The 7,244-nt window shown below is 41.2% G+C and overlaps 1 long non-coding RNA gene across 4 annotated transcripts; it reads left to right on the top strand.

Moving 5' to 3' along the window:
• The first annotated feature begins 555 nt into the window (after positions 1 to 555).
• LOC149348128 (uncharacterized) lies at positions 556 to 6,290 on the top strand. Of its 4 annotated transcripts, none has more exons than XR_016292722.1 (6): positions 556 to 887; positions 1,931 to 2,089; positions 2,676 to 2,770; positions 3,034 to 3,188; positions 3,701 to 4,250; positions 4,854 to 6,290. It is a non-coding gene; the product is annotated as an uncharacterized LOC149348128 (long non-coding RNA). The 4 variants fall into 4 exon arrangements; XR_016292721.1 differs by having other exon boundaries at positions 1,931 to 2,323; XR_016292719.1 differs by having other exon boundaries at positions 1,931 to 2,770.
• Positions 6,291 to 7,244: the final 954 nt, after the last annotated feature.

The following is a 7,244-nucleotide window of genomic DNA, read 5'->3' as shown; positions in this document are numbered from 1 at the left end:
CACTCGCAGACCGGATGTTATAAGGAAGTGTTTATATTCATAGGGTCTGAATCGTGCAGATGGCCATACACTTCTCATGAGCGCTCGAGTGGCACGCTCCACTGTCCTTTTCCGACGTCTTTGGCTAGCGGGCTTGATACAGCGGTTCGGAACAAGTAAACAATAATCCATGCGATGTATAAGCGCAAGGTGTCACAAAGTAATACATAACCCAGTACTTATTTTTTGAAAGAGCCAAAAAAAAATGTTAAAAGCAGGACGAAATAAGCAATTCCAAAAGGGCCATTAGCTGAATACAGAGACCCTAAACTTTAAAACTTCGAAATTAGGGCAGGGCGACATATGTGAACCTGGCTCAAATAGTGTTATAGCTATCGAGGGTGTGCTTACACAATCTTCTCCTCCAAGCTCACAACATAACCACCTTGAAAGGTAAAAAAACGTAGCGCAAAGAGACGGGGACACAGAAAGACAGACAACACGGCGCTATAACCACCTTGACGCCAACTGTAATTCCCGCCTTCCGCCCATAACAGCCAACAGCAAAAACAACTGGCCACCTGTTCGTGCTCTTAAAGCAGTAATCATAAAAATTAATAACACACATCCTTTTTTGCAGTTACTTTTTGTTTTATTTAGGATCACAGTTTTATTTTGCATAAAAAGGCTCTTTGCTCATTAGCTCAATGGCACCACCATCGTCATCGCACTACTGAAACAATGCAAGTTTTGCTTAGCTTGGTGGTTTGAGGCGTGTATTAGCCCGTTTTCCGTTTTTTGGACAAAATTTCAGCTAATTATTGACGTTCCTACTGTATGTTGGTTGCGTAACGAGTGTATTTTTTTCCAGCGGCGTGAAACACGGATGGCACATGCGGCAAGTGAAAGTAAGTGGCAGTCGGTAGTCCTTGCCTGGTGTGTGAGCCGTGTAGCGTGATTTCTAGCTTTTGAAGTAATTTTAGCGGCGGTATTAAAGTTCAGTGTCACTGGTGCTGGCTCAACATGAGCAGAAGCTTACTGGGGGCCAGTATATTAATCTGGTGACAGCATAATGGCTACGGTGCCGAGGTGTACTGCTTACAGGCGTGCACGCCGAGAGGCACGTCGTGATTATTGAGTTAATAGCGTCGGCTGCTGGCGATGGTGTTGCATACGACCCTTATTAATCTGATCCGTGTGCTGCTGCAAAGCCGCAAGAGCAACTAGATCCTAGCTCGTCGCATGTTCCGTGCCTTCAACATTCGACTGAATGTGCGCCTAAAGTTCCTGTTTTAATATTGATTTGGTTTATTGGTTTGTTCGGGTTGGACGTCCCAAAGCAACTCAGGCTCTGAGGGAGGCCGTAGTGAAGGGCTTCGGAAATTTCTACCACCTGGGGTTCTTTAACGGGCACTGACATCGCACAGTACACGGGCCTCTAGAATTTCACCTCCAACGAAATTCGGCCGCCGCGGCGTGGATCGAACCCTCATCTTTCGGGACAGCAGCCGAGCGCAGTAACCACTGAGCCGGGGCGGGGTTGTTTTAATTTTGTATTCTGTTTATAACTGTTGCATGCGCACAGATTTTCTTTGATTGGTTTGTAACCTATAGATATATATAGTGTTGAAGAGAACTATTGCAATTTCATTTGAACTATATGTATTGTTTGGGCGTTTTGCATCCAAAAAATGAGGTCATGCATGTTTTTACATATGAATTTTTTGTTGGCAAGGGCCAAATCTGGCCCTGTGTCATATGGAGGACTTATAATGGAGGGCATATGCATGTTTAATTGTACCACCTAGATCGAGATACTTCACAACAGCATGCCAGCTGCCTTCAGTATGGTAAAAACTGACTATAGCAATAGAGTTCCCCACTGTTAACTTGAGAAATCCTGATTTTATTTTCTTGGTCTGATTTCGAACCTAATTCTGTTTTGATCTAGAGAAATCGCATGACTGTGCAAGATGGAGATACTGCAAGAGAAAAGACATCTCGCATTCTGCGAAGTATTCTAACATCTGAACTGGCTCCTAGCTACAGCTGGTATGGCGCCAAGGGAAGAACAGGCTCTGTGAGCTGAATATATGCAAAATCATGTGTAGTAAGTATTATTTGGAGGAAGCTATTTCAAATCTTAAAGGAGCACAGATATAAAATTTTAAACTCAAATAAGGGATCCGATCTGGGTCCTGGGCACAAAGGGTTTTACTATTCCAAATTCTCTGATTTCACTGATTCCACATGCCAAAAATCATTGACAGAGGAGCTGTTAGCCAATGCTGACATCAATCATCTATATATGGACTGGTTGGCAGAGTCACTAGCAAAACATGGGGTAAGTCCTAACCATGCCATCACATGACGCCATAATGGACTCCAGCACTGTCATTTACCTGACAGAGACCAAAAGTACTCATATAAAACAGTTTAACTGTTCACACTGTGGACTAGATATTTAAGCTCATTTCCATGATTAATGGGCTTTTACGTCTCATTAAAAGCAGAAAAATGAACACCCCAAAACACTGTGTCTATATCCCTTTAAGACTTCGAATATAAATCAGATCACAGAATCAATATCTACATTAAGTGTTTATAATTGAACTTGTAGGTCTTGGTAGGATTGCGTCAAGACCAGTGATATTGCTTCGAAAAAAAAATGCCAAATTTTCTTTGTTTATTTTCAGTCTGCACATTCACGCACTTCACAACTAGCCACATGGATTTTTGTTGTCATCTGGTTCATTGACTCATTGCTGCAGTGCCATGAATGTTACCACAGGTTAGAACAAGCTATAATTACAGCTTTCATAGTGTGCATTTGGGATTGTTTTCATACTGCCTGCACAAAAGGCATGGTCCAGCAATGGAATTGGTAATAAGATGTGTTGAAATATGCCATCCTTTGTTACTCAAGCCCATGCCCTTTGCCTGCTGGTTCAAAATTAATGAAATGCAGTAAAGTTTGGGTACAAAAATTTTTAGAGGTGAGATATATTTTTTTTATAAAAAATACATAACATATATACTCTCATTCGTATATAGGTTGCCTAACCGACCAGCAGACCTCAACTTGGGCACAGCAAACTACGCTGAAATAAATCGAAAAGGCAGCCATGTCATTGTTTCAGCATGCAACTGAACGGGTAATGCGCAAGAAAACTGGCGAACCAAGCTGTGCTCCTGAGCAGAACTGAATGGTGAGTGTGTTGCTAGTGTGCTACATTTTTTGTTGATAGTAACGTCTTGGGTCGAGGATTTTTCATTCGAAACTGTTGATATTTTCCTGTGACACTGTGCTGAGAGGTGATTGATTTTGAGAGAGCACAGAATTCAGTAGATTATTTCAATAGATACTGTGAAAACTTCTGCATATCAGCCTGTGTAGTTAGGTAGAATCATGAAATGTATCTTTAAGTTAACTTGGGTATTCGTAGCCTGCTAAGTCCTCACGCACCTCTCTTTACTTGGCCGTCTGTTTGTGGTGGTTTTACTCCTGGAAGTATGTACATTTACTTGTGCAAGGATTAATTCCTTGCCGCAAGTACCATTTGGTGCCAACACCATGTGAAGGTGCTGCAATTTTTATATTGTGCTGCAAGTTTTTTTTTTTTTTTCAAATGCAGTGAGTGATTTAAAAAATGCATTAAATGCAGTGAGTGAACTGAAAGAAGTGTCTATATGTATTCGGTCTTTTTTGTCTTCCTTCCAGCAAGGCAGCCTATTTCAGCATTGGCCCAGGTGGCAGGATTTCTGCTTTATATGTATACATGACTCTTCTTTTCGATGACGCTATAGCAGAACCGAAAAGAAGACTGCCTAGAATGAGAAGCCAATCAATATCTTGAAAACGTGTCACTTTATTGATACCTAGCAGTTGTAGTATACTTAAGTGTCTAGAAATGCGATGCTTTGTGCATGAACAATTTTTTTTTCTCTGACCAAGCTGGGCATTTTGTTGCCCATCTGAAATTTGCTTGTATTGAGCTATACCTGCTGTTTTGGTCTAGTCCCACTATGCTTGTGTAAATTTGTTCCCAACTGCTACTACTAGAGTTATTTTTCACCCCCATAGTGCGTTTGCATTGCTGTTCCAGCAAAAAAAAGAGGATATGTGGATTTTAATGACTTTTATCGTCTATGTAAGAGACGACCATAGTTCCTGTGGCTTGTAGCGGTCTTATAACTTGTTAATGCTAATATCATACTATATGCAGCGTGTTTTAGATTTTTTTCTTCTGGCCGTGCTAGTTGCCTTAAAGGTGCACTGAAGAGGATTCTGAACTTGTCTTTTTGCCGCGGGGACTCGATCTACACGTTCCTAGCATTCTTAGAAACTGCAACTTATTGCCCTGTATGGCCGATTTCCCTAATTAAATCGAATTAACGTCCGGCTCCCGCCCTTTTTTTTAATTCTGCCTCGTACGGTGGGCGGAGTCGACCAACGCGTGGAGTGCCTTTCACCCAGTCCCGTGGCGGCTTGCCGCTCTGCCATCGGCGGAGTAATACGTAGTAGTCCGTAGTAGCAAATAGTCCGCGCGTATTTTTATTTCTGCGGGCTTATTTTGCGGCTATATTATCTGCGAATGAAACTATTTATTCATGGAAACCTAAAAAACAAAATAAAGCGAAAGCAAAGCCTCCACGGAGCTGGCTGAAAGGAACTTCACGCGTTGGTCGACTCCGCCCATCGTACGAGGCAGAATTAAAAAAAAAGGGCGGGAGCCGGACGTTAATTCGATTTAATTAGGGAAATCGGCCATACAGGGCAATAAGTTGCATTTTCTAAGAATGCTAGGAACGTGTAGATCGAGTCCCCGCGGCAAAAAGACAAGTTCAGATTCCTCTTCAGTGCACCTTTAAAGCCCATCTACTCCTTATGCACACTTATACGTGCTTTTTATTTCTAGTTCTGTGCTTGCTGAAATGTGAGTCTGAATGGTAGTGCTTGTGTCAATATTAACCTCTGATCTGTGTGCTTGTATTGCTGTTATAGCAAAAAAAGGCTCATTTGTGATTTAATAATCTTTATTGTTTTGAGTGAGACAAGCATAGTTCCTGTACCTTGTAGCAGTCAGACAATGTGTCTTAATTTAGTCATTCGACATGCAGCTTGACTGAAATGTTTATCTTGCCTTGTTGTTGTTGTTTATGTCGGCTAATTGCCTTGAAGGCCACCTACTACTTATGCACAGCTATATACCTGCTTTTGTCTCTAGTTGCATGCTTGCTGAAATTTGATCCTGACAGATAGTGCTTATGTTAATATTTTAATCTCTAATCTGTGTAGTTGGGTTGTATTACTGTTATAGCAAGAAAGGGTCATTTGTGTTTTAAGAACATTGATTATTCTAAATAAGACAATAGTTCCTATACCTTATTGCAGTCACATAATTTGACTCATTTTAGCTATGCTATGTGCAGTGTGATCGAGATTTTTTCACCTCTGCTGCGTATGCTTGTATTGTTGTTTCAGTAAAAGAAAGTTGCATTTGTGTTTTTAGTTTGGTTTTTGGCGTTTTACATCCCAAAGCGACCCAGGCTATAAGGGATGCCATAGTGGAGGGCTCCAGATAATTTCGACTACCTGGGGTCCTCTAGCATGCACTGACATCGCATAGTACACTGGCCTCTCAACTTCTCGCCTCCTTCGAAATGGGACTGCCGTGGCTGGGATCGAACCTGCGTCTTTTGGGTCAGCAGCCGAGCACCATATGACCAGTGAGGCACTGAGTGGCATATTTGTGTTTTGTTGCGTTCATTATTTATAAGACAGTCATGTAATATTTATGCCTTACAGTATGCCGCTACTGTTTGTTTTAATGTCCTTTGCAGTGCAATTAATATTTTTTGTTCTGACCAAGATAATCATCCCGAAGCCTGTTTAGACCTTACATGACTTATATGTATATACCTGCTGTTTTAGCCGTATAGTTATTTTGCATCTCTCTATTTTGCAACTGTGCATCTGGGGTTGGCTTGGCTACTTATTGTATTGGAATCCTACTGCTTCAAGTTTGAAAACGTGATAATTTTGGCTAATACTAACGAGACAAGGTAAACAAAATTAATGAAGCCTATTACACACACTGCGAAGGAAGGTCTACGTGCACACCATCCATGACCTTGCTCTCAATAACGAGAAATGCCTGAGAGGAGCTGTTAAAGCTGTGTTAGTGCTTCCTTTATGTGAGTTGTTCTGTTTCATGTGCTGTTATTAAAAATAAAATTCAGCTATGAATCAGCATTCGGACTGATCATCAGCATGCCCCATATATTTGAATAAAACCATTTTAGCCAAAGCTTTGTGTTTTAAATCACTGTGCAGCATAATCCAGGCCTGTGTTCTAACTTTGTGTCGTTTTTACTATAGCATCGCTCTCGGCCATATACAATTGGCCGAAATGCCAGAAGCTGAAGCTGGTTCTGTTGCGGTTATGACGCACTGCTTCTGCTTCTGGTATTTTGGTCAGTCATGCATGACCAGTAGCAACACTTTTGAAAAGGACATGAGGTTATATTGGGTCCTGGCCAAGGAAAAAATAAAAATAGTAACGTCCTATTGCAGTCCTGTGAAGGTCCCAAAAATGTACTCGTCAGACATCCGAAGGACTTCTTTCGGCGTTTCACTTCGGATGTTTCCAGGATTTTTTCGGGACATCCGCGGGATGTGCGTAAAGTCCTGCCGCGGACTTCCCAAGGACGTCCTTAGGATGTAGGTGTGTTGTCTGGGTATAGTTTGTAGTTAGGCAAACATATTTGGGAAGCTAGCGTGATCGCACGTCTTTATAATTAATTTCGTATCCAACAGTTCGCAACAACTTACTGTTTTATCCAAGTCACCCTGAAGAGTTCACGTCTTCACTTGAATATATCTCCCTATAAATAACACAGTCAGCGGTGAAGTGTCTGATTTGAAATTGTATCTGAAAATTCCCCTTGCTCTGGAATAGCAGCGGCTGTAATACACTGCCCTGATGGACTTTAGAAGTAACTGACAGGTGATAATTTACAACCATTGAGAACGACTAGTTTTTGGATAGTATTTACCCAAATGGGAACATAGTTACTAATATCTTATGAAGCACGTTTAACACGTAATATTGAATGTCCAAATTCATTATTATTTTTAGGATATACAAATTTGATACATAATAGGTATCAAATTTGAACGCAACGATGAACACAACAAAATGAACACAACAAAAAATAAGAAGTGACACTGCAAAAAAAGAGGCATAGAAGATGTTGCGGGA

This window comes from Amblyomma mixtum, chromosome 4, assembly GCF_055824585.1.
Source record: "Amblyomma mixtum isolate Tamu chromosome 4, ASM5582458v1, whole genome shotgun sequence".
Classification (NCBI taxonomy): Eukaryota; Metazoa; Arthropoda; class Arachnida; order Ixodida; family Ixodidae; genus Amblyomma; species Amblyomma mixtum.
Note: the sequence above shows the minus strand (reverse complement) of the source record. Positions and strands in the feature narration are given on the sequence as shown.